Source organism: Pseudophryne corroboree, chromosome 4 (genome assembly GCF_028390025.1).
Source record: "Pseudophryne corroboree isolate aPseCor3 chromosome 4, aPseCor3.hap2, whole genome shotgun sequence".
Classification (NCBI taxonomy): Eukaryota; Metazoa; Chordata; class Amphibia; order Anura; family Myobatrachidae; genus Pseudophryne; species Pseudophryne corroboree.
Window position 1 is genome coordinate 819,477,632 of NC_086447.1, and position 21,455 is coordinate 819,499,086.

A 21,455-nucleotide genomic window follows, 5' to 3' on the forward strand; every position below is an offset into this window, starting at 1 on the left:
CACATATCTTGTCTTTCTTTAGTCTCACACCCTCCTGACACTTGGATAACTTTGTGGGGTATCATCATACAACCCATTAAGAACCTAGCAATCTGGTGGACCATTATGCAATAGGTAGCATCTATCCTTATGTATCTATGCCTATTTCCCTATAGATTGTAAGCTTGCGAGCAGGGCCTTCCTACCTCTGTCTGTCTGTTTTTACCCAGTTTTGTTCTATTACTGTTGTTCTAATTGTAAAGCGCAATGGAATATGCTGCGCTATATAAGAAACTGTTAATAAATAAATAATAAATAAATAAATTGATTGGGGCTTTTACATGAGCACAGAGTACCAGTCATCAGTGACACACGGTCCCCAGGAGGGTGGTACAGATTGGGCACTGAGAATAGGCATGTGGTGGGGGCACTTGTGTAGGGGGCATCAATGTCTGCTGTTGCTATTTTACATGTTTTTGGGTTTTTTCTTCTTTGCTGTTTGTTAACTACTTTACAGCAATGATATTGTACACACAATTCTCAGTAAATTTCTGTGTTGGACTGTTTTCTATTGATAGTACATTACTTGCGAGTTGGTTTTATTAGTTCTTGCTAACACATTACTAACTTCTAAAACATTTTGAAACAGATATAACTGCTCTGTGTTTGTGCCGCTGCTCTGTTGCTTAGTTTGCCAGTCAGGCGTGTTTGTGAACAATATTGTGACCTGTGAGGTAGTCAAAACTGACTGGAAATGAGTGGAAATGAATGTTATTGAGGGTAATAATAATGTAGGAGCAAAAACACCCCCAAATTCTATGATTTTAGCTGTTTTTATGATTTAAAAAAAACAACAACATTCAAAACCAATAAAAATCCAAAACACACAAGGGCGGTTTTGGCAAAATCAATACAGATCCAAAACACGAAGGAGTAACAGATCCAACACCAAAACACAAACCCGAAAAATGGTCCGGCGCACACCCTAATTTCAATCGATTTTGAAGATTCGGAAAGTGGTTTTCAAATTGAATTTTAGTAACTTTACTCCCTGGTGGACATTTAAGGTCATTATTAAGGAATAATGGCCCTCATTCCGAGTCGTTCGCTCGGTATTTTTCATCGCATCGCAGTGAAATTCCGCTTAGTGCGCATGCGCAATATTCGCACTGCGACTGCGCCAAGTATCTTTGCTATGAAGATAGTATTTTTACTCACGGCTTTTTCATCGCTCCGGCGATCGTAATGTGATTGACAGGAAATGGGTGTTACTGGGCGGAAACAGGCCGTTTTATGGGAGTGTGGCTGAAAACGCTACCGTTTCCGGAAAAAACGCAGGAGTGGCCGGAGAAACGGGGGAGTGGTTGGGCGAACGCTGGGTGTGTTTGTGACGTCAAACCAGGAACGACAAGCACTGAACTGATCGCACAGGCAGAGTAAGTCTGGAGCTACTCTAAAACTGCTAAGTAGTTTGTGAGCGCAATATTGCGAATACATCGGTCGCAATTTTAAGATGATAAGATACACTCCCAGAAGTCGGCGGCTTAGCGTGTGTAACTCTGCTAAATTCGCCTTGCGACCGATCAACTCGGAATGAGGGCCAATATTCTAGTTTTATAGTGATCTGCATTCTGATAATATGTTTTGCCACTTTACTTGAACTGTGTTCTTTATTCTTTCACATCACTGTTTTTTTCTGTCAGCCACTAGGGGACAATGGCACAATTTCAAGACCGTGGGGTGATGATGGTGGCTTGCAGGGAGCTGGCACTTTAAATAATCTAAGAAGTGAAACAGGCTCCTCCCCCCTCTATCCCCCATCATCCCTCAGTTTTGAATTTGTGCCGAGGGAGCTGGTCACTGCTGACTGAGCTCTGCTCAGTTATATTACTTTACTTTTATTTAAAAAAAATAAAAAATTCTTGGGACTTCGTTCCCTTAGCCTCAGGAACCCTTCGCCACTTATCCAGAGAAGTGGTGTCCGGGTAACACACCAGTAGCAAGCTGCACAGGAGAACAGCGCTTAACTAGAGAAGCACTGTTCCTCCCAACACAGCCGCATCCTGAGGCTCCGGTTTGGTGAGTGAGCCTCCTTGTAGGCCCAGCGGCTGGCCTCCATCCCCTCCTCTGCCCAGTAACACTGGCTGCGATAGCGGCAGGACTCCCACTGCACTGCCGTGCTGACAGACATAGCACGACAGCGTGGGGAAATAGTGCGCTCCTGCTCCCAGCTATCTCTCCAGCGATGTCGTTGAGGTCTTCCTACACTGCCGCGCTGACAGTACACAGCGCAGCAGTGTGGGGGAAGAGTGCGGCGCCCGCTTCCAGTTTGTCCTCCTCTCCCCGCTGTGTCTGGTCCACGACACGGTGCAGACGTGTGGGGGAAATGAGTGGTTGCTCTGTACATTGTGGAGCGTCCGCGTCCCACGCAGTGCCGCTATCATGTATGTAGTGGCCATCTCCAGTGCAGTAAGGCTAAAGTCTAATTTATAGAGGGGGAGGAGGACATGAGCTTATTGTTTAATTGAGGCACCCACTCAAAATGGCGGGGACCTGGTGAGATGGGTGCCTCTGCACAGGGGATGGGGCAGAGTTGGCGGGTTTTCAACCTGTCAGTCAAACTCCTTCCTCAGCTAGGCAGCTCATTAATGGCAACAATTGTTTCTTTCTCCTCAGGAATCTGCACTGTAGAGCAGAGACAGGTGCACATTGCTACAGACTGCCAGAAACTTAAAAGCCTGCACAAACTATAAGCTGATGGCTGAGGGGATTTAGAATAGGGGAGTTAGTCAAATACATCCCTCTATCCTTCTGACTTTCCTCTCTCTCTCTTTCTCTATATTATTGAGAGTGCTGGTGGAAAATTGTATGTCCCTAAAATGGCAGGCAAGGGACCAGCGAATAAGGCGTCACAAAAATTGTTCGTCTGTGCGAAGAGTAACGAAAAAATAATAATCACACGGACGATTCCTCCCTGTGTGAGGCATGTGCTTTGGAGGTTACGTTAGTTAACCAATCCCAAGATGCTAATTTTCCTCCCTGGGCGGTAGCGCTAACAGGAACCATCTCACAATTACATATTTAGGTGGCTGCTTTTTTACTGAAGACTTGTAAGACGGCTAGGGAGATTCCTCAAAGTTATGTACCTTCTATTGCTACAGAACCACCTTGGGTGTCAGGATTAGCCAGGTCGATAGAGGGTCTCACAAAATGCTTGGACTCGTCCAGTAAACAGCTGCCGACAGTGTCCAAGGCTAAGAAACGTCCAGTGCCCTTAATTCTTCAGTCCGATGAATCTGGAGAAGAACTTCTCTCTCAGGACGAAGCTGAGGAGGACGATCGTGAGTTGGGCGAAATTACAGACGCAGATGACGAAGTTCTACCAGAACCTTCTCATGGGGTTGAACCTCTTATTTTAGCTATTTATTTATTTATTAACCGTTTCTTATATAGCACAGCATATTCCGTTGCGCTTTACAATTAGAACAACAGTAATAGAACAAAACTGGGTAAAAATAAACAGACATAGAGGTAGGAAGGCCCTGCTTGCAAGCTTACAATCTATAGGGAAATAGGCATTGATACACAAGGATAGATGCTAACTATTGCATAATGGTCCACCAGATTGCTAGGTTCTTAATGGGTTGTATGATATGATCACCCAGCAATTTTGGCAAAGGGTCAGGAGGGTGTGAGAGTAAAGAACGACAAAATATGTGAGGTTATGTGTACTGTACAGAGAGGATGTAATTAGATAGGGAAGCATTGAAGGTTTATGCAGGTGGGTCTGGAATTTGATAGGCTTGTCTGAAGAGGTTAATTTTCAGGGAACGCTTAAAGGTTTGGAGACTAGAGGTGAGTCTTATTGTGTGTGGGAGGGCATTCCACAGAGTGGGTGAAGCCCGGATAAAGTCCTGTAATTTTGAGTGGTAACAAGTAATACGTGTGGATGAGAGACGCAGATCTTGTGCAGAACGAAGAGGTCGGTTAGGAAGATATCTTGAGATGAGTGAAGAGATGTATGTTGGTGCAGTTTGGGTAATAGCCTTGTATGTAAGTAAAAGTATTTTATATTTAATACGGTAGAATACCGGTAACCAATGGAGGGACTGACAGAGCGGATCTGCAGATGATGAACGTCTAGCGAGGAAGATTAGCCTCGCAGCTGCATTCAAAATGGATTGTAGTGGTGAGAGCCTATGTTTCAGGAGACTATTACAATAATCAATGCGGGAGATAATGAGTGTATGGATCAGAGTTTTTGCTGTGTCTTGTGTAAGATATGGTCGTATTTTGGATATGTTTCTTAGATGTATGTAACATGATTTTGAGACCGATTGAATGTGAGGAACAAAGGACAGTTTAGAGTCAAGAATGACACCTAGGCAGCGAGCTTGTGGGGTAGGGATGATTGCTGAGTTATCAACAGTGATAGAGATATCAGGTTGGGAACTACTATTGGCTGATGGAAATATAACTAATTCTGTTTTGGAAATATTAAGTTTAAGGTGGCGAGATGTCATCCAAGATGAAATGGCAGAAAGGCATTCAGTGACACGGCCCAATACAGATGGTGACAAATCTGGGGAGGACAGGTAGATTTGAGTATCATCTGCATACAGATGATACTGAAATACGAAAGAGCTGATTAGTTTACCAAGAGATGTGGTATAGGTAGAGAAAAGCAGAGGACCTAAGACTGAGCCTTGCGGTACTCCAACTGAGAGAGGCAGCAAAGAGGAAGTGGAATCAGAGACACGAACACTGAAGAAGCGATTGGATAAGTAGGATGAGAACCAAGAAAGGGCTGTGTTCTGCAGACCTAGGGATTGTAGTGTTTGTATGAGGAGAGAGTGGTCAACAGTGTCAAAGGCAGCAGAGAGATCAAGGAGTATAAGTAGTGAGTAATGGCCTTTAGATTTAGCAGTGACCAGATCATTCACTACCTTAGTCAGTGCTGTCTAGCTATAAGGCAAGTTTTGAACATTTCCGAGACTACAACACTGGAGTCGCCAGATACTGCATAATTTGGTAGAAAACACCGTTCTTCGGTCACGTATCCTTTTTAAAGAAGCTGGATGATCAGCTGACAGAGGCTTGGAAATACCCAGACAAGCGACTTCAGATGCCCAAAAGATTCCTTAGCAGTTAACCGTTTCCATCAGCTATGACAGATAAATGGGGGAACTCACCTCGAGTGGACTCCTCTCTTTCCAGGTTGTCAAAGAAAACGACATTACCGAGCAACTTCTTTGAAAGACCCTTCTGACAGGAATTTGAACACCATGTTGAAGTCCATCTATTCGGCCGCTGGGGTTGCACTTAGACCAACCTTGGTGAGTTCCTGGGTGAACAAGGCAGTGGAGCATTGGGCCTCTAAGTTGATAAAAAATTTACAAGAGGGGGTTCTGTTAGAAGAAGTAGTTATCCTAGCGGAACACATTAAAGAATCAGCTATATACTTAGGAGAAGCGGCTAGAGATATCGGACATGTTAACTCGAGGATCTCAGCAGCAACTATTGCAGCCAGAAGAGCCCTTTGGCTGAGGTCATGGCAAGTAGACACGGAGTCAAAAAGAGCGGTGGAGGCACTACCGTTTACAGGTGACATTCTTTTTGGAAAATAACTAGACACGTTAATTCTACAAGCTACGGGTGGTAAATCTACCTTCTTACCGACCCTTCCACCACCGTCTAAACACTCTTATACTGGAACCTCCTTTTGTTCCATGCAACCTTCTAGAGGACGCGGAAGAGCAACACTCTTGCAAGGTAGAAGTCGCGGCAAGCAACTAGTCGCTGCTCATCATCAAGACCCAAAGCCTACAGAAAAGACCATGGCATGACGGTCTCCCTTCCCACCGGGGCCCAGGTATGGTGGGAGCGCGGCTTTGAAATTTTCAGGATACCTGGTACAATGCATGGATTCTCAACATCATCTCCCAAGGGTACAAGATAAATTTTGAAGTTTTACCGCCACGCCAAAGAAATATTTTACAACAAGTCTTCCCATCCTTCTGGACAAACGTTTAGCCCTTCAAGGTGCAATATGGATCTTAGTAGAATCAGCTGTGCTAATGCCGGTACCACTGAGTCAACGGAAAAAAGGTTACTATTCCAATCGTTTCGTAGTTCCAAAACCAGACAGTATGGTAAGACCAATCCTGAACCTGAAATCATTAAGTCAGTTTCTGTCTTATTACCGGCTCAAGATGGAAACGCTCAACTCAGTGATTTCGAGCCTGGAACCCAAGGAATTCATGATATCTCTAGACATCAAGGATGTATAGCTCCACATTCTGATCTGGGAACCTCACCAAGCGTTTCTCAGGTTCGCGATTCAACAGGATAATTTTCAATTCAGAGCCTTATCATTCGGACTGTCCACAGCACCCAGTAAGTTTACCAAGGTCATGTTGGTGATGATTGCTCACCTCAGATCATTGGGAATCACAATACCATACCTAGACAACCTCCTCCTCAAGGCTCCATCTGATCTCATTCTCCAGGAGCATGCTCTATTAACATACAATGTGTTGGTAGAACATGGATGGATAATCCAGTTTCGGAAATCCAACCTTCAGCCGTCACAGTGTCTCCAGTTTCTCAGTGTGATCCTGGACACCAATGTACAGAGAGTTTTTCTGCCACAAGACAAAACTCTGAGTATACAGAAACTGGTCTGGGCTGTTCTCAAGCCACAACAGGTATCAGTCCATTTATGCAATCATCTGCTTGGGAAGATGGTAGCTGCTTTCGAAACTCTGGAGTTCGGACATTTTCATTCACATCCTTTCCAGCTGGACCTGTTACATCAATGGTCGGGGTCACATCTACACGTTCAACAATTAGTCTAACTTCGAAGACACGACTTTTGCTTCTTTGGTGGCTTCAGCTGCACAATCTCACTGCGGACAGGCGGTTCGGTATGTGGGACTGGATGCTCCTCACGATGGATGCCAGCCTCAGGGGATGGAGCGCAGTTGTGTTGGACTCCCATCTTCAGGGCCCCTGGCCTCCACAAGAATTGCTGTTGCCAATAAATGTGTTGGAACTGAGAGCGATCTACAATGCGCTGGTACAAGCCGCCCACATTCTTTGCTCCAAGGCGGTAAAAGTTCAATCAGACAATGCGACTGCTGTAGCATATGTAAACAAACAAGGTGGAACTCACAGTCGCCAGGCAATGCGAGAGGTGTCACGTATTCTCCAATGGGCAGAACGCAATGCAGTAATTCTCTCGGCGGTATTCATTCCAGGAGTGGACAATTGGGAAGCAGACTACCTCAGCCATCAGGATCTACATTCGGGAGAATGGGCACTTCACCTGGAGGTGTTCAACGATCTGATACAATGCTGGGGGTGTCCAGACGTGGATCTCATGGCATCCCGTCTCAATCATCAGCTTCCAAGATACATCTCCAGATCCCGGGATCCTTAAGCGGAAGTTGTGGACTGTGGCTGTGCCTTGGCCATATGACCTAGTTTACGTGTTTCCTCCGTTCCCTCTATTGTCTCAAATTCTCAAGAGAATCAAATGGGAGTCAATCATGGTGATCCTGGTGGCACCAGATTGGCCTCGGAGGGCTTGGTATTCAGACCTGTGCTTTCTTCTAGCGGGCGAACCTTGACCTCTTCCTCTGCATCTGGATCTACTCCAACAAGGGCCTTTCGTGCATCCAGATTTATCACAGCTATGTTTATCGGGATGGATATTGAGGCAGACATCCTGAAAAGAAAAGTAATTCCGGAATGTGTGATCCCCACAATGTTGCGGGCACGAAAACTGGTTACGGCAGCCCATTACCAAAGAATCTGGCGATCCTATATAACTTGGCGTGATCGAAGAGGATTTCCATCGGATTCTTTTAATCTCTCACGGTTCTTAGTGTTTCTTCACACAGGATTGGATTCCGGACTTCGTCTAAGATCTCTGAAGGTTCAGGTATCTGCTTTATCGATTTTTTTTCAGAAACGCCTAGCACTCCTGGCGGATGTGCAAACCTTTCTACAAAGGGTTCGACGGGTACAACCTCCATTTGTTCCACCTACAGCTCCTTTGGATTTAAATCTAGTGCTGGAATTTCTACAGTCAACCTGTTTTGAATCTTTGGATGAAGTTGACCTTCAATATCTTACTTGGAAGACTGCTTTTCTACTAGCCACAGCTTTTGCCCGGAGGGTTTCTGAATTAAGTGCCTTGTCTTGCAGACCCACCTTTTTGATTTTTCATCCTGATCGGGCGGAGTTGCGAATACGTGCTTCTTTCCTTCCCACGGTCATGTCGGCTTTTCACATCAATCAGCCTATTGTGGTTCCATCTTTGCAGGTCGATTCTGGGACACCTTCTTCTCTGGATGTAGTGAGAACCTGGGTTGTGGGGAAAACCGCACCAGTTTAGAGTAATATAGTGTACGTTAGATAGGTGTCCTCTGATAGTACCGATATTGTGTTATTAATTTCTTAATATGGTAACCATACACTTAAAAAAACAAAATTTTGTCTATAGGGGTGCATCTCTGGTGACCACCAGTGGTGCTCCCCTGAGTCAAAAGTTTCGAACTAGATTCTAAAAGAGTAGAAAGGAAGAAGACTCTTGTTGGGGAGCACTCTTAATTAGAGGAACGCTTTAATGTTCAGAATACTGTTAAGATCATAACAATTTTAATAAAGTACCATTTAAAAATTAGGGAGTTCCATTATGTCCAAAATGTATCAGCTAACAATAAGGCGAAAATATAAGTACAAATAGAAATAAACACTTTACAGCAAGTTGCTGTGATTATACAAAATGCCGGATCAAAAATATGGTGGACACTAAAATACCAAGATGTTACCCTTGCGTTTTATTGTGATGATCATTAATCCTGCTTGAAATCCCATAGGGAAAAGTGTTGCAGGGAATTGAATCATAGGTCAAAGGCCAATGTGTTAAATGTGCTGATTTGCTCAGTGATGTCCCCTAATAATGACAGAGAGATATGGCAAACGATAATGTTTTGCAGTATCTGGGTGTTCCAAGGTGGTCTCCCATCCAAGTACTGGCCCGGCCCTCCACTGCTTGGCTTCCAAGAACAGATGAGGTTGGGCATCTCCAGTGAGGTATGCCCGCAATTTTAACGTCAGACCTTATAGTCACAGTGTGTACTATGAAAACTATACTATGAAAGGATGTAGAATGGAAATTCATTCCCCATGGTACATGACCTCACTCTAATATAAAAATTACGTAAGTCGGTTTAGTATTCTTGATTTTTTTTTTTTAAGTGTATCCATTATGGATCAAATTTATTCCAATATGGAATATAATTATTTAAAGTAGCGCTATAGAATAGAAATTAATTATAAAGTGTATAAAGTCTTATCGCTGTGAAGTGTTTGTGAAGAAAAGGGGGGGGGGGGGTTAAATAGTGACATTTAAATACCTGTGGCAAAAAAAGGAAAAGATTAGCCACCTACTTTTTTGGTTTACATTTAAAAGACCATTTTGGATTATGCTTGAATGCTATACCGGGTATTTGCGGTGCTGCTATACACCTAGTAGCTCATTTATGCTATCCTACCCAGCACTTATTGGTGTGCAATATAAATTTCTTAAAGTGAAGGGACACATTCTTTCTTAGCACTCAGATTTGTACAATTCTAAGATACCTGTCTTCGAATAATGTCATTTTTTTATGAGTTAAGTGCATATACTGTCTATATCTCTAGGGTCTATTTTCAAGAGCATGCTGCATGTTGTGTGAATTACACCTTTTGAGCCCTGCAATCCATAAGTATCAGGACCTTTGGTGCTGTTCACTGCTTGACAGACAGCTCTACCTTATCTTTTTCTATCCTGTGTGTCGGTTTTCACTCTCTCATTCTCCATCCTATACCTTGGGGCAAGATGGAAGAAAAGCAGAAGTGAATAACCATCAGTACCACAGGGACTGTTTTCATAACCTTAATAGAGATGTGCACCGGAAATTTTTCGGGTTTTGTGTTTTGGTTTTGGATTCGGTCGGCTGCCGTGTTTTGGATTCGGACGCGTTTTGGCAAAACCTCCCTGAAAATTTTTTGTCGGATTCGGGTGTGTTTTGGATTCGGGTGTTTTTTTCCAAAACCCCCTCAAAAACAGCTTAAATCATAGAATTTGGGGGTCATTTTGATCCCATAGTATTATTAACCTCAATAACCATAATTTCCACTAATTTCCAGTCTATTCTGAACACCTCACAATATTATTTTTAGTCCTAAAATTTGCACCGAGGTCGCTGGATGACTAAGCTAAGCGACCCAAGTGCGCGGCACAAACACCTGGCCCATCTAGGAGTGGCACTGCAGTGTCAGACAGGATGGCACTTAAAAAATATTAGCCCCAAACATCACATGATGCAGAGATAAATAAAATAAAAAAAGAGGTGCAAGATGGAATTGTCCTTGGGCCCTCCCACCCACCCTTATGTTGTATAAACAGGACATGCACACTTTAACAAACCCATCATTTCAGCCACAGGGTCTGCCACACGACTGTGGCTGAAATGACTGGCTGGTTTGGGCCCCCACCAAAAAAGAAACAATCAATCTCTCCTTGCACAAACTGGCTCTACAGAGGCAAGATGTCCACCTCCTCCTTATCGTCCGATTCATCACCCCTTTCACTGTGTACATCCCCCTCCTCACAGAGTATTATTAATTCGTCCCCACTGGAATCCACCATCTCAGGTCCCTGTGTACTTTCTGGAGGCAATTGCTGGTGAATGTCTCCACGGAGGAATGATTATAATTGATTTTTATGAACATCATCTTCTCCACATTTTTTGGAAGTAACCTCGTACGCCGATTACTGACCAGGTGAGCGGCTGCACTAAATACTCTTTCGGAGTACACACTGGAGGGGGGGCAACTTAGGTAAAATAAAGCCAGTTTGTGCAAGGGCCTCCAAATTGCCTCTTTTTCCTGCCAGTATACGTACGGACTGTCTGACGTGCCTACTTGGATGCGGTCACTCATATAATCCTCCACTATTCTTTCAATGGTGACAGAATCATATGCAGTGACAGTAGACGACATGTCAGTAATTGTTGGCAGGTCCTTCAGTCTGGACCAGATGTCAGCACTCGCTCCAGACTGTCCTGCATCACCGCCAGCAGGGGGGCTTGGAATTCTTAGCCTTTTCCTCGCAGCCCCAGTTGCGGGAGAATGTGAAGGAGGAGATGTTGACGGGTCACGTTCCGATTGACTTGACAAGTGTCTCACCAGCAGGTCTTTGAACATGTGAAGACTTGTGTCTGCCGGAAAGTGATATACAACGTAGGCTTTAAACCTAGGATCGAGCACGGTGGCCAAAATGTAGTGCTCTGATTTCAACAGATTGACCACCCATGAATCCTGGTTAAGCGAATTAAGGGCTCCATCCACAAGTCCCACATGCCTAGCGGAATCGCTCTGTTTTAGCTCCTCCTTCAATTTCTCCAGCTGCTTCTGCAAAAGCCTGATGAGGGGAATGACCTGACTCAGGCTGGCAGTGTCTGAACTGATTTCACGTGTGGCAAGTTCAAAGGGTTGCAGAACCTTGCACAACGTTGAAATCATTCTCCACTGCGCTTGAGTCAGGTGCATTCCCCCTCCTTTGCCTATATCGTAGGCAGATGTATAGGCTTGAATGGCCTTTTGCTGCTCCTCCAACCTCTGAAGCATATAGATGGTTGAATTCCACCTCGTTACCACCTCTTGCGTCAGATGATGGCGGGGCAGGTTCAGGAGTGTTTGCTGGTGCTCCAGTCTTCGGCACGCGGTGGCTGAATGCCGAAAGTGGCCCGCAATTCTTCGGGCCACCGACAGCATCTCTTGCACGCCCCTGTCGTTTTTAAAAAAATTCTGCACCACCAAATTCAATGTATGTGCAAAACATGGGACGTGCTGGAATTTGCCCACATGTAATGCACGCACAATATTGGTGGCGTTGTCCGATGTCACAAATCCCCAGGAGAGTCCAATTGGGGTAAGCCATTCTACAATGATCTTCCTCAGTTGCCGTAAGAGGTTGTCAGCTGTGTGCCTCTTATGAAAGTGGTGATACAAAGCGTAGCCTGCCTAGGAACGAGTTGGCGTTTGCGAGATGCTGCTACTGGTGCCGCCGCTGCTGTTCTTGCTGCGGGAGGCAATACATCTACCCAGTGGGCTGTCACAGTCATATAGTCCTGAGTCTGCCCTGCTCCACTTGTCCACATGTCCATGGTTAAGTGGACATTGGGTACAACTGCATTTTTTAGGACACTGGTGACTCTTTTTCTGACGTCTGTGTATCGCCTGCCTAGAGAAATGGAACCTAGATGGTATTTGGTACCAGGGACACAGTACCTCAAACAATTCTCTAATTCCCTGTGAATTAACGGTGGATACCGGACACACGTTTAACACCAACACAGCTGCCAAGACCTGAGTTATCCGCTTTGCAGCAGGATGACTGCTGTGATATTTCATCTTCAAGGACTGTTGGACAGTCAATTGCTTACTGGAAGTAGTACTAGTGGTCTTCCGACTTCCCCTCTGGGATGATGATCGACTCCCAGCAGCAACAACAGCAGCAGTAGTCATTACACTCAAGGATCCATCGGAGGAATCCCAGTTAGGAGAGGACTCGTCAGACTTGCCAGTGACATGGCCTGCAGGACTATTGGCGTTCCTGTCTAAGGAGGAAATTGACACTGATGGAGTTGGTGGTGTGGTTTGCAGGAGCTTGGGTACAAGAGGAAGAGGGGAGTTAGTTGTCAGTGGACTGCTTCCGCTGTCACCCAAAGTTTTTGAACTTGTCAATGACTTCTGATGAATGCGCTCCAGGTGACGTATAAGGGAGGATGTTCCTAGGTGGTTAACGTCCTTACCCCTACTTATTACAGCTTGACAAAGGCATCATGGCTTGACACCTGTTATCTGCATTTCTGTTAAAATAATTCCACACCGAAGAGGTGATTTTTTTTGTAATTTGACCAGGCATGTCAATGGCCATATTCATCCCACGGACAACAGGTGTCTCCCTGGGTGCCTGACTTAAACAAACCACCTCACCATCAGAATCCTCCTTGTCAATTTCCTCCTCAGCGCCAGCAACACCCATAGCCTCATCCTGGTGTACTTCAACAGTGACATCTTCAATTTGACTATCAGGAACTGGACTTTGGGTGCTCCTTCCAGCACTTGCAGAGGGTGCAAATGGTGGAAGGCGCCACCTCTTCCCGTCCAGTGTTGGGAAGGTCAAGCATCGCAACCGACACAATTGGACTCTCCTTGGGGATTTGTGATTTAGAAGAAAGCACAGTTCTTTGCTGTGCTTTTGCCAGCTTAAGTCTTTTCATTTTTCTAGCGAGAGGATGAGTGCTTCCATCCTCATGTGAAGCTGAACCACTAGCCATGAACATAGGTCAAGGCCTCAGACGTTCCTTGCCACTCCGTGTCGTAAATGGCATATTGGCAAGTTTACGCTTCTCCTCAGACGCTTTTAATTTAGATTTTTGGGTCATTTTACTGAACTTTAGTTTTTTGGATTTTACATGCTCTCTACTATGACATTGGGCATTGGCCTTGGCAGACGACGTTGATGGCATTTCATCATCTCGGCCATGACTAGTGGCAGCAGCTTCAGCACGAGGTGGAAGTGGATCTTGATCTTCCCTATTTTACCCTCCACATTTTTGTTCTCCATTTTTTAATGTGTGGAATTATATGCCAGTAATATATCAATAGCAATGGCCTACTCTACAACTATATACTGTTGGTCACCAAAATGCTGCACTGTAATACTATATATACTGCTCACAAAAATGCAGCACAGATATGGAATGGATACTTGCAGTGACACAGAGCTGCAAGATACAGCAATGGCCTACTGTACAATTATATACTGTTGGTCACCAAAATGCTGCACTGTAATACTATATATACTGCTCACAAAAATGCGGCACATATATGGAATGGATACTTGCAGTGACACAGAGCTGCAAGATACAGCAATGGCCTACTGTACAACTATATACTGTTGGTCACCAAAATGCTGCACTGTAATACTATATATACTGCTCACAAAAATGCAGCACAGATATGGAATGGATACTTGCAGTGACACAGAGCTGCAAGATACAGCAATGGCCTACTGTACAACTATATACTGTTGGTCACCAAAATGCTGCACTGTAATACTATATATACTGCTCACAAAAATGCAGCACAGATATGGAATGGATACTTGCAGTGACACAGAGCTGCAAGATACAGTAATGGCCTACTGTACTGTACTAATATTATACTGGTGGTCCCCAGTCCCCACAATAAAGCACACTGAGCACAGATATTTGCAGCACACTGAGCACAGATATGGAGCGTTTTCAGGCAGAGAACGTAGATATTTTCAGCACACTGAGCACAGATATTTGCAGCACACTGAGCAGGGCCGGTGCAAGGTTTCTTGACACCCTAGGCAAATTTTCTGCCTACTGCCCCCCAACACCATCAATTACTCACTTTCCCAGTCACTAAGGCGAAAGTACATAAGCGGCGTCTTATATGTTTCCCAGCCGTCTGACTGCATTGAGTACAACAAGGATGTATCTCTCAAAGACATAATTAATTGATGGGTACAGCTAGTGGCACCCCGTTCCCAGATCCTGGCACCCTACCCAGCTGCCTATATATTTCTATTTCATTCGTCTCTTATACATACATACATACATATCCACAGCGGCGGATTGGGATACAAAACCAGCCCGGGAAATTTCTGGAAGCAGCCCTAAATGGGGGGCGGGGGTCAGGGCAGCGGAGAGCGGATATGGATTGACGTACTGGTGGGGTGTGGCAAAATATGGAGAGGCATGGCCACCCCCTTAAAAATTTTTTTACTATCCATCTGACCCCCTCTGCAACAAACATGGGACACTACTGTATGTGCATGGGGACAGTGCCGTAACTAGGCATTTTAGCGCTGTGTGGAAGAAACGGCATCGGCGCACCCATCCATAAAATACGAGCAGTGTGCAGCGTAGGCGCACGTCCAAAGATTAGGGGCGTGGCTTCATGAGGAAGGGGTGTGGCCACAAAATAATACCAATTCATACTACCGTGCACAGTTGTCTCCATTATTCAAATTACGCCACACAGTAGCGCCACTACACCAGGTAGAGACCCTTTACACATTACGGCAGCCAGCGTCCCCCTTTTTACACATTACGGCAGCCAGCATCCCCCTTTTTACACATTACGGCAGAGAGCGTCCCCCTTTTTACACATTACGGCAGACAGCGTCCCCCTTTTTACACATTACGGCAGCCAGCGTCCCCCTTTTTACACATTACGGCAGCCAGTCCCCCTTTTTACACATTACGGCAGAGAGCGTCCCCCTTTTTACACATTATGGCAGACAGCGTCCCCCTTTTTACACATTACGGCAGCCAGCGTCCCCCTTTTTACACATTACGGCAGACAGCGTCCCTCTTTTTACACATTACGGCAGCCAGCGTCCCCCTTTTTACACATTACAGCAGCCAGCATCCCCCTTTTTACACATTACGGCAGACAGCGTCCCTCTTTTTACACATTACGGCAGACAGCGTCCCCCTTTGTGTGAGGAGGGTAGGGCTGTGTGTGCGGATCTGAGTGAGGAGCTGTGTGTTTACCTTTAGTTGAATGGCTGTGGCTGGGGGTGGTTCCTCCATGGTGGCCGATTCCTTTTGAAAGTGGCTGCAGGACATGGCAATTTGGTGGCCTGGCCCTTGTTCAGCGTGGTGGATGGGCTGAGGCAGACACCGGGCGCGCTTCTCTCCCTGGGGCCCTTCTCTATTTTCCTACACGCAGCGCAGGCAGACACTAAGCCTATATTCCTCCATACACTACCTCCATACATGCACACATACACTGCCTCCATACATATATACATCCATACACTGCCTCCATACATACACACATATATACATCCATACACTACGTACGTACACACACATATATACATCCATGCACTACCTTCGTACATACACATATATACATCCATATACACCCTCTATACATACATCCATACATACACACATATATACATCCATACAGTACCTCCATACATACACACATATATACAGCAATACACTGCCTCCGTACATACACACTGTCTCCATACATATACACATATATACATCTACCGTTCGGGTAACAGGCGGCGGGTGCAGAGTCGTGGGGTGGGGGTAACAAGATGCAGGAGCCGAGTGGTAGCGGGCAGCAGGCAGCTGAAGCAGAGTCGCGGGGGGTGGGAAGGGGGGGGGGGCAGGGTAAAAGTTGCAGGGAGCCAAGTGGGAGTGGGTAACAGGCAGCGGGAGCAGAGTCGGGGGGGGGGGAGGGGAGAAGAGCGGGTTACAAGTTGCAGGAGCCGAGTGGGAGCGGGTAACATGCAGCGGGAGCAGAGTCGTGAGGGGGGGGATATGTGTGACCAGAAGCGGCATGAGGGAGTGCAATTACAGAGGGGGGAGCATGTTACCCGCTCCCCCAGTTACAGGGGGGGGGGGGGGCAGGTAACATGTTGGAGACCAAACGCACCAGGGGGAAGAGGGAAAAATGATGCGGGTGCCCAGGCCATGCGGGAGACTGATCGAGGGGGGAAGCTGGTAACAAGATAAAGGAGGGGGGGTGAGGCAACATGTGGGAGCCCAATTACGGGTGGGGGGGGGTATCTGGTAATAGGATGCAGGGGGGGGTTAACATGTGGGAGTAGAATTGCGGGCGGTGGGGGGGAATCTAGTAATAAGATGCAGGGGAGAGGGGGAGGCAACATGTGGGAGCCGAATTGCGCGAGGGGGTAGGGAATAGTAATAAGATGCAGGGGGGCAAGGGAAGAGGAACTGCTAGTTACCGGAGGGGGGGGGGAGGGGGGGGAGGGGGGGGGGAGTGGGAAGGCAGCGGGAGCCGGAGCCGAACAGCCGGGGGGGGGGGGGAGAGAAGCCGGATGACAAGATACCTGGGGGCAGAGGCAGCGGGAGCCGGATCCGAACAGCCGGGGGGGGGGGGGAGAGAGCAGCCGGGTGACAAGATGCTGGTGGGGGGGGGGAAGGCAGCGGGAGCCGGCCCCGAACTGCTGGGTGACGACTTGCAGGAGGGGGGGGAAGGCAGCGGGAGCCTGAGCCGATCAGCCGGGGTAGGGAGGAGAGAGCTGCCGAGGGACGAGATGCAAGAGGAGGTGGGGGGGAGACAGTGGGAGATGGAGCCAAACAGCCGTGGAGGGGAGGCAGAGGGTATGGTGATCAGATGCGGGGGTAGCACGGACACGTTGCAGGAGCCGATCATGGGAGGGGGGGAGCGTCGTAGCGGGTAAAAAGAGCGGAGCGGCACAGCGGGTACCTGCTTACTTAGACCAAGTGTGTGGGGGAGGGACGCCGGAGTGGGCATCATGATGCAGGACTGGAGACAGTTGCAGGGGGAGCGCCAGTGCCAGCTCGTAAGCTGCTCCTCGTCTCTTACTGAATAGGAGGAGTTTGGCTGAGCGTTCTCTCGTTCACTGTGCGGTGCCGCCCTCCAGTGGTCGCCGCCCATAGGCAGCTGCCTAAAGCTGCCTAGTGGTAGCGCCGGCCCTGACACTGAGCACAGATATTTGCAGCACACTGAGCACAGATTACGGAGCTATGCAGGGAGAGAACGCAGCCACGTCCTCTCCGTTCAATCTCCAATGCACGAGTGAAAATGGCGGCGACGCGCGGCTCTTTATATAGAATACGAATCTCGCGAGAATCCGACAGCGGGATGATGACGTTCGGGCGCGTTCGGGTTAACCGAGCAAGGCGGGAAGATCCGAGGCTGCCTCGGACCCGTGTAAAATAGGTGAAGTTCGGGGGGGTTCGGATCTCGGAGAACCGAACCCGCTCATCTCTAAACCTTAAATGTGCACCTACATTATATGACCCTTATTCTCTGCTTTTTAGCATCAGACTAACCTGTAATTTCCAAGTGGGATATTCATGAGTGGCACCCTATCTAACCCTACTCCTATATGTGTTTATTAATGTACTTATGGACAGGCCTGTGTTGCAACTTGTTTATCAATAAAACTTACATTGCTCTTTGAAGTTATAAATACCCGCTAACACACTGTGACTGACATTGCTCATTAAAGTGATAACTACCTGTTAATACACTGTGACTATAAGGGCTGACGTTAAAATTGCGGGCATACCCTACTGGAGATGCCGAACCTCATCTGATCTTGGAAGCCAAGCAGTGGAGGGCCGGGCCATTACTTGGATGGGAGACCACCTTTAAACACCCAGGTACTGCAAAACATTATCGTTTGCCATATCTCTCTGTCATTATTAGGGGACAACACTGAGCAAATCAGCACATTTAACACATTGGCCTTTGACCTATGATTCAATTCCCTACAACACTTTTCCCTATGGAATTTCTTGCAGGATTAATGATGGTCACAATAAAACGCAAGGGTAACATCTTGGTATTTTAGTATCCACCATATTTTTGATCCGGCATTTTGTATAATCACAGCAACTTGCTGTAAAGTGTTTATTTCTATTTGTACTTATATTTTCGCCTTATTGTTAGCTGATACATTTTGGACATAATGGAACTCCCTAATTTTTAAATGGTACTTTATTAAAATTGTTATGATCTTAACAGTATTCTGAACATTAAAGTGTTCCTCTGATTAAGAGTGCTCCCCAACAAGAGTCTTCTTCCTTTCTACCCTTTTAGAATGTAGTGAGAACCTTGAAGATTTACGTAGAGCGGACAGCGCCTTTCAGACAGTCTGATGCTTTAATCGTGCTTTATGATGTCCCTTGTCGCGGGTGGCCTTCTGCTAAGCAGACCCTGGCCCACTGGTTTAAGTTGACTGTTCATCAGGCCTATCTCCACCAGTCTAGATGAACGCCAGTATCTATTGCTGCCCACTCTACGTGTTCAGTTATGTCTTCGTGGGCCACTAGTGGGGGGGCTACCACGTCTCAACTCTGTCGTGCAGCCACTTGGTCCAGTATTCATACATTTGCTAAAATCTACAAGTTTGATACTTTTGCAGCTTCACCATTACGGTTTGGGCGTCTTGTTTTGCAAGGTCCTCAGCGATCTCCCGTCTAGGAGGGAAACTTTGGGACATCCCCACAGTCTGGAAGTTGTGCCAGTGTCCCCTAGTGGCTGACAGAAAAAGGAGGATTTTGGTACTTACCGATAAATCAGTTTTTTGGAAGCCATAGGGGACATTGGCCGCCCGAGCGTCGCTGTTCTCTTGCGTCTCCTCTCGGCTAATTCATAACTGAGGGATGATGGGGGATAGAGGGGGAGGAGCCTGTTTCACTTCTTAGATTATTTAAAGTACCAGCTCCCTGTAAGTCACCACCATCACCCCCAGGCGTAGACATGCACAATTAGAGAAAAATGCAAAAACACGTTGAGGAAAAAAGCTGCAGCTGCAAGGTAAGGAAGGGAGGACCTGGCCCTGGGCACCCACTGCCCCCCCCCCCCCCCCCCCGTAAGACCTGGGCTTGGGTAATTACCCTACTGCCCCCCCCCCCCCTTTTTTCTTGGCACCCCTGGGCACCATGTTTCTGTAGACCTGCACATGCACAGTAGACTCTGGCACAATGCCAGAGTCTACAGTGCTGTGAAGAGGAGGAGGCCCACCCAGAGTCTGCACACGGGCCCATTCCTCTGTAAAAACACCCCGTTAGGCAGGACATTGAAAGGTTAATTGCTGCATACAGGAGAGGGAGTAGTCAACTGCTACATTGTTACCTGTACATACCTCCCATTATATATATGGCCATGCCCACTTTCACAGTCTGTGAAGTTGGACGATTTGTATGTACTAATGTCTCTATCAAAAAGACATAGCAAGCAATAGCTATATATTTTTTTATAGCTAATGTAAGTATATGATATTATATGATACTATATTTATTACATTTATTTAAAAGCAGAAAACAGAAAATTCTGAAGGGTTCACAAACTTTCAAGGGTGCCGCTCTTCTCTGGTGGTCTGCGGATCACTGTTCTGGTGACTAGTTGCCTCGCTCCCCTTATTTCCACTGTCAGCGGGTGTCTGACTCGATCTCGGTGCACAGTTTCCCCTCTGCTGTCAGGGAGTGTTCCTCTGCTGTGGAGTCCAAGTGGATCCCGTGGGGATCAAGGTGTCTGCAGTGAGGCGCTCCTTTCTCTCAGGTCTCCACTTCTGATGGTGTTGGATGCTGAGAGTTGGTGCTGGGAATCAAAGGCATTGGGAACCTCATTGTTTTGCATAGTCGTATTGGAAGCTTATTGCTGTGAGCCAGAGGGGTCCCTGTTACCTGGCTACCCAACCCCCATAAGTTTTTATTGGGGCTATTCAATTGTTTGAAAAGTCAGTTGGGAGTCTGTTTTTTCCTATCTAAGAGACAGGAAAAAACAGACACCCAACCGACTTTTCAAACAATTGAATTGCACCCATTGAACACTTTCAAACATTATCACTCCTGTTTGTATCGCCAAACAAAAGATTTGATATTGGCGGTCATTCAGGTGCAGACACAAAGCAGCAGTTCTATACATATAAATCGATGTTTTCGCACTGCGTATGAGCCACAGTGCGTACGTGCAGCGAGTGATTCACAAATGCGGTTGCAGCAAGATTTTAATTGCAAATTGAGTGACTGGAAGTCAAAGTTGGATGTAATAAAAGGGAGTGGTAATGTGAACACAGGCGTGTCATGGCCGTTCAGACGGTGTTTTTTTGGGCATGCATATATTAGCAGCTATTATCACACTTACTACTGGAGAGGCCTGTGTGTTCTGGAAGAGCAGCTCAGCCTGCGCGTATACAGAGGTTACTGATGTTTGTGCAATCATTTGGCGCCGTACGCAAAAGGGCGTCCTGCCCATATTAGCATATAATTGCAATTGCATACAGCAAATCATTGCAACAGGAGTGGGAAGAACAATCGCACCTGAATGACCCCCATTATCTCTAACAGTGGGGAGTACTACCTTGTACACTCTGAGGAACTGTGTGATTCACAGGAGGGATCGTTTTCCCTCGGCATGAACTGCTGTTAAACTTGGACTTTACTGTCTTCGTTTTCATTTATACTTATTTCTGTCAGGTCTTGAGACCATTACGAGCCACTTAGCAGGTTTACAGTGTATTGTTCAAACAAATTATTCTATTTGCAAAGCAACAGAGCCACCTAGTGATGTCTTCTATTATGGTATTTGGATTGGATTTACTGTTTGGTTTATTGCTTTGTGCTTTCTGCATCTATTATAATATCTATTCATATTTATACCACAGATGTGCGCCAGCCCCCATCATGGGATTTTGTTTTGGTTTTGAATCTGTATCTCCTTCGTGTTTGGGTCTATATTTGGTTTTGCCAAATCCACATGTGCGGGTTTTGGTTTTGATCATAAAAACAGCTAAAATCACAGAATTTGGGCCTGTTTTTGTTCTAACAGTATTCTTAAACTCAATAATATTAATTTCC

The 21,455-nt window shown here is 46.3% G+C and overlaps 1 pseudogene; it reads right to left on the reverse strand.

The window, feature by feature from the left end:
* Positions 1-8,975: 8,975 nt before the first annotated feature.
* LOC134912625 (5S ribosomal RNA) lies at positions 8,976-9,095 on the reverse strand (annotated as a pseudogene).
* Positions 9,096-21,455: the final 12,360 nt, after the last annotated feature.